At 47.6% G+C, this 6,425-nt stretch overlaps 3 non-coding genes across 3 annotated transcripts; all 3 read left to right on the top strand.

Annotated features, from left to right (window-relative positions):
* Positions 1 to 1,795: 1,795 nt before the first annotated feature.
* On the top strand, positions 1,796 to 1,877 carry TRNAS-AGA (transfer RNA serine (anticodon AGA)). Its single transcript has one exon. It is a non-coding gene; the product is annotated as a tRNA-Ser (tRNA).
* A 1,702-nt stretch (positions 1,878 to 3,579) lies between these two features.
* On the top strand, positions 3,580 to 3,651 carry TRNAG-UCC (transfer RNA glycine (anticodon UCC)). Its single transcript has one exon. It is a non-coding gene; the product is annotated as a tRNA-Gly (tRNA).
* A 405-nt stretch (positions 3,652 to 4,056) lies between these two features.
* On the top strand, positions 4,057 to 4,128 carry TRNAD-GUC (transfer RNA aspartic acid (anticodon GUC)). The gene has a single exon. It is a non-coding gene; the product is annotated as a tRNA-Asp (tRNA).
* Positions 4,129 to 6,425: the final 2,297 nt, after the last annotated feature.

Genomic DNA, 6,425 nt, shown 5'->3' with positions numbered 1-6,425 from the left:
TTCCCCAGTTTTCTTCAGTTTAAGCCTGAATTTTGCAATGAGTAGCTCATGATCTGAGCCGCAGCCAGCTCCAGGTCTTGTTTTTGCTGACTGCAAGGAGCTTCTCCATCTTTGACTGCAGAGTATATAATCAATCTGATTTCTGTGTTGCCCATCAGGTGATGTCCACGTGTAGAGTCGCCTTTTAGGTTGTGGAAAGAGGGTGTTCACTATGACCAGCTTGTTCTCTTGACAAAACTCTATTAGTCTTTGCTCAGCTTCATTTTGTTCTCCAAGGCCAAACTTGTCAGTTGTTCCGGTCACCTTTTGGCTTCCCACTTTGTCATTCCAGTCCCCTATGATGAGGACATCTCTTTTTTTGGTGTTAATTCTAGAAGGTGTTGTAGATCTTTATAGAACTGGTCCACTTCATCTACCTACCTATGGCTTTTTTTTGTAGCAGGAAGTCCTTTGCATATTAGGCTACACCCCCCCCCCCCCGATGTAGCCAGTTATATCTCTGCTACCTAATGTTAACTAGATACACACGTGGCCTGGCCCAACATGGCCCGGCCCGGCCCAACCCGACATGGCCTGGCCCAACAAGGTCTCAATTATGTCAGATCCGGCCCTCATAACAAGTTTGACACCCCTGACCTAGAGGGCATGTTTTCTTTTTCTCCCAAGCAGGGCTGGATTAACAATTAGGCCAAGTAGGCACTTGCCTATGGGCCCCCATGCCTTTAGGGGCCCCGGGCCAGCTTTTCCCCCTGCTTGCAGCCCTCCCAGCCTGCACGCGCAGCCAGCAACCGAGTCGCTCTTTGTCTGACTTACCTGGTGAGGCTGCTGCTGGCGCCGTTGCCAAGTTTGCCTCTCTATGCCTCTCCCCTGCAGCTTTGTCAAAGGGGCTTTTGAGAAGGCGCCTGCAGGCTGCAGTGGGGGCTGTGAATGGTGGGGCGGGTGCTCAGCCTCTGAGATAATTTGTGAGGGGCCCGAGATTTCAACTGCCTAGGGGCCTCCACAGGGTTTAATCCGGCTCTGCTCCCAAGAAGGAATGCAAGATGTACTCTGAAAGGAGGGTAAAAGTGAATAAAGTTTAAGGTCAGAATTGGTGAGCTTTCTTTTGGCATTCTAGACCCTGACCTTTTGTCTGTTTCATTCTATAAAAGAAGAACATGAGTCAGCAGTGTGATGCAGTGGCTAAAAAGCAAATTCAATTTTGGGCTGTATCAAAAGAAGTACGGTAAGAAGGATATAGACAAGCTGGAACGTGTCCAGAGAAGGGCAACAAAGATGGTGAGGGGCCTGGAGACCAAGTCCTAAGAGGAGAGGTTGCAGGAGCTGGGTATGGTTAGCCTGGAGAGGAGATGACTGAGAGATGATATCATCACCATCTTCAAGTACTTTTGTTGCCCCAGAAGGTCGGACCAGAATCAAGAAGTTGAAATTAAATCAAAAGAGTTTCCAGCTAAAACTTTCTAACAGAGTGGTTCCTCAGTAGGCTCCTGATGGCACCTGGGAGTGGTGGTGGTTGTTTTTGGCCCCTCTGTGACAGTGTTGGGCTGGATGGGTCACTGGCCTGATGCAACATGGCTTCTCTTATGTTCTTATACTGGGCTCTCCTTCCTTACGAAAAAGCAACCCAGTATCTCTGTTGTGTTGTGGATCTTTGTTGGGAGGCTGAAGACTGACCCTCGAATGTGTCATCTTTCAAGGGCCTTTATGAAATGTGGTTGGGAAAACATGAACAGCCAGACAAGAATGATGTAATAGGTATCTCCGGAAAAAGCCAAGGCGCACCAAATTCTTCCGTCAAGTAGTCGTGGCCGAGTGGTTAAGGCGATGGACTAGAAATCCATTGGGGTCTCCCCGCGCAGGTTCGAATCCTGCCGACTACGGTATTCATTTCGTTTTCCGTCCTCGTGAGTTTTAATTGTCTTGTATGCGTTTTAGATTCTTCCTGACTTCAAAAGCTTTTGTTTTCACACCTTTTAAAATCTACCCTTTCTAAAACATGGACATTTGTTTGCTCCACTGTTTGGTTTGCGCAAAGACACTGCAAACCTTCTAGACTCACAAATCAGGCGCGAATCTCTCTTTCTTCTGTCTGCTCTGCCTGGTTTATGCGTTCTCGATACCTGGCGTGGGAAACTGGAGAGCATCCGAAATTCGCCTCTGCTACCGGGAAATTTCAGGGATTGGCTTGATCACCAAAACGGTAAGGTGCAAAGTCCAAGATCACAACCCACCCATTTAAACTCCTGCATCGCTTCCATCTAGACCACCCTTTGGCTCCCCCTAGAGGGGGGCGTGAGTGCTTTCATGCCTTCAGAGGCCCAAAACGGAATCCCCCAAACGGATTAAGGAGACCCTTTCTGGGGTCCCCGTGGCGCAGAGTGGTAAAGCTGCAGTATTGCAGTTGGAGCCCTCTGCTCACGACCTGAGCTTAATCCCAGCGGAAGCTGGTTCAGGTAGCCGGTTCCAGGTCAACTCATCCTTCCGAGCTCGGTAAAATGAGTCCCCAGCTTGCTGGGAGAGAAAGTGTAGAGGACTGGGGAAGACAATGCCAAACCACCCTGTAAAAAGTCTGCCGTGAAAACGTTGTGAAAGCAGCGTCACCCCAGAGTCGGAAACGATTGGTGCTTGCACAGGGGACCTTTCCTTTTTTCTTCTGTGGTCCATCAGTGGTCCATCTATTCCAGCATCAAGCCTCCAGAGGCCACACAGACAAGGCAATGGAAGCCAAAGCATCTCTCTGCCGCTACCCCTCCCCCAGAAACTGGTATTCTGCCTCTGAACATGGAGGTTCTATTTGACCCATCACAGAGAGTGGCCTTGGAGGGACCGAAGCTCTTCTCTGGAAAGTCCTGTCTTCTCTGAAACCCAGACGCAAGAGCAGAGGTGTGCTTAACATAAGAGCCGCATGGAATAAATGTCAGAGACCTGAGAGCCGCAAGACATGAACGTCAGATGTTTGAGAGAGGGAGGAAGGGAGGCAGGAATAGATGGGGAGGGAGAGGTGGAAAGAAAGCAACTTTAAATGCATTCTCCAAGCTGCCAGCCAACAGGGCAGTGGGGGCTTGGAGAGCCACACAATATGTGTGAAAGAGCCACAGTTTGGCCACCCCTGAACTAGAGGGGGAAAGTGCAAGAGTCCAGTAGCACCTTAAAGACTAACAAAACGTGTGGCAGGATAGGAGCATTCGTGAGTCATTGCTTGCACACGTGCTCTGTCTGAAGAAGCGAGCAGTGACTCAGGAAAGCTCCCATCCTGCCCCACATTTTGCTAGTCTTTCAGGCGCCCCTCGGCTCTCTTGCTCTTTTCTACTGCTTGCTTCCCCTTGTTCAGAGAGTGACCCGTTTGGGTAGGGAGGGAGGCGGTGTCTCCCCCACGTCCAGATCCGCTTTGGTTTGTGTGGTTCTCACTTTGCCATTTGACTCCCAGGGTGTACAAGATTCTCCAGCGTGCTCACAGCCGTGCGTTTCCTTGAGCGCTGGTTTGAATAGGCACAGTGGAGAAATACAAAGATCCAAAGGACCTTTTTTCCTGCTGTCCCGATTCAAAATATGTAAGAAAAATTAAAATCCGGTTTCAAGCAGGCGTTGGTGGTATAGTGGTTAGCATAGCTGCCTTCCAAGCAGTTGACCCGGGTTCGATTCCCGGCCAACGCAGTACATCTTTTGCCAAAGTCTTTCAGATTTCTTGAAGGTTGTATTTTTAGAGCTTGGGGGGGGGGGGGGGGGAATGATACCTGATCTGCTGCCTAGGGGTACACGCACATAGGAGGTGAAAGAGAGATGGTAAGGGCTTCTGGGAGCAGGTTTTCTCAAGCTCGCAACCGCTTGGCAGCATCTGTCTTTGCCGCAGGAGAGAGATCGAAAAACCCTCTTTGGGTTCTTTCCTCTCCACATTACCCTGAGCAGCGATCAGGCTCTGAAAGCAGAACTCAGTTTACAGGTTGGGAAAACGAAGCAATGGGATAGGATTAGAATGTGGTGCTGGCAGATCAATAATGTGGGAGACAAGGATGGAGAACATGTATTGGGGCTCTTGCGTCGAAAAGCTGAACAGCTGTTTCCTCGTTAGTATAGTGGTAAGTATCCCCGCCTGTCACGCGGGAGACCGGGGTTCGATTCCCCGACGGGGAGAAACAAGGTTTTTTTTTTTTCCCCCTCCTCTAACTAAAATAATAACTTTTAAAACCAAGCCTCATTTTGGGCAGGAGCAGAACGCCAGAACCTCTAAATTTTATTGAACTCTTTCTTACCCCTCCCCCTCAATGCTTGCTTCTGGGCTCCGTTATTCAAACTCTCTGTGAAAACGTTGCTGAACTCTTAAAATCTGAAAAACTTTCTAATATTTCCCCCCACAAAAAATGGGGAAATAACCAAAACATATCAAGCAGACAGATGGAAATCTTCACAGTGCCACTGTGGCCACATAGGAAAAAGTAATTTTGAATATTATGATGGGAGTAAGATTTTATGATGACCGTTATAATTCAAGAAGAATTTTAAGGTAGATGCTGAGCTGATATAATTTAGTACACCTTCTGGTGATGTCGGGGGTGTGTGGCATATGCAAATCAGTTCTGCAAATGAGTGGTGTGAATGAGCTCTGGCACCTCTTTTTCTACAAAATAACCCCTGTTTAAAACCATCCTTGTGTGGTTAGTTACAAATTACTATAATCACACAATTACCTTATCTATCTATCTATCTATCTATCTATCTATCTATCTATCTATCTATCTATCTATCTATCTATCTGTCTGTCTGTCTGTCTGTCTGTCTGTCTGTCTGTCTGTCTGTCTGTCTGTCTGTCTGTCTGTCTGTCTGTCTGTCTGTCTGTCTGTCTGTCTGTCTGTCTGTCTGCCTGCCTGCCTGCCTGCCTGCCTGCCTGCCTGCCTGCCTGCCTGCCTGCCTGCCTGCCTGCCTGCCTGCCTGCCTGCCTGCCTGGTATATTTCTATTCCGCCCATTCCCCATAGGGCTCAGAGTGGAGTACAACATATAATAAAACAAGAAAATACAATAAAAAACATTTTATAAATGAACAACTCAGCAGTGATTGCTAATAGGCATATATGTGGTTGTTAATAGGCATATATTTTTACCCCCTGACATGGATAACCCAGGCTACACTGATCTCAGAAGCAAAAAAAGGTTGGGCTTTGTCAGTACTTAGATGGGAGACCTCCAAGGAAGACGGAGATTGCTACACAGAGGCAGGCAACAGCAAACTGCATCGGAACCTCTCTTGTCTTGAAGATCCCGCAGGGCTGCCATAAATCAGATGTGACTTACGAGAAGTAGTGCATTCTAAAATCTGAAATTGCAACGCTCCCCTAGAATCGCTCATTTCACAAAATACTACTTTCCCCCTCTCAAAATGTGGCAGTTGGAACTGGGACACTCATACAGGCATCCTAAGAATATATTCCTGGAAATAAACCCTGCTGAATAAACTCAAGTACAATTTTAGTAGACCTACTTGGAATTTCTCCCACTGGTTTAAATTCCTGGCTCAGCATGAAAACTCAGTAGGTGACTTCAGGTATTTCCGTCTCAGCCAAAATCTACCTTGCAGGGTTGGTGTGAGAATGAAATGAAAGATGGGAGAGAAATGCACCCTGCCTTGTGTTCTTTGGCCTCCTCCCCCCCATCTTCCAGGGAAGGAAAGAAAGAGCCAGAGGCTTCCTTTGCCCAGTTCCCTGGATCCCATGGGAGAAATACAAAGAAAGCATCCTTAAGACCAATGAGTCCTAACATTTTAAGCATGTTTTAATTTTTTAAAAAATATATATTTGTGTTTGCCTGTGTTCATTATAAAATTAATATCTCTGCTACCTAATCTTAAATGGCCGACCCGACATGGCTCGGCCCAACCTGACATGGCCCGACCCAGCAAGCTCTCATTTATGTCAGATCCAGCCCACGAGTTCGAATCGACACCCCTGAGTAGAGGATCTGCCTAATCCATTTTTGCTTCAACCTACATTGGTCAATGAGGTAGTAATTACTGCAAAAGCACCATGAGTCTTCCTCTACCACAGGACCACAGGGTTTCAAGGTGGTTTGCCATGTGGTCTTCCTCTGCGTAGCAACCCAGGACTTCCTCAAGAGTCACCCATCCAGTTAAGGGAAGGGGGCTTTCCACAGAACAAACAAATGCAGATTGCATTCATGCAAGGTGATCAAAAGGATTGGCAGGGCGGAGGCTTACCCCCAAGCCCGAGGCAGGATGGCAAACTATGAGACATGCAGAGAAAATCATCAAAAGGTAATCAGCTCATCTGGCTTGCTTGATGGTTAATTAGATTTTGCATTCAGGAAGTCTTACATTGCTGATTAAATTATCTTGATAGACTAAGGTGGGGACCTGGCTTTGCAAGCCCCCCCCCCCCGGGGCAGTGTCTGTCAGATGTCCATGCAATGTCCCAACAGT

The sequence above is a fragment of the Heteronotia binoei genome, chromosome 15, assembly GCF_032191835.1.
Source record: "Heteronotia binoei isolate CCM8104 ecotype False Entrance Well chromosome 15, APGP_CSIRO_Hbin_v1, whole genome shotgun sequence".
Taxonomy (NCBI): Eukaryota; Metazoa; Chordata; class Lepidosauria; order Squamata; family Gekkonidae; genus Heteronotia; species Heteronotia binoei.
Note: the sequence above shows the minus strand (reverse complement) of the source record. Positions and strands in the feature narration are given on the sequence as shown.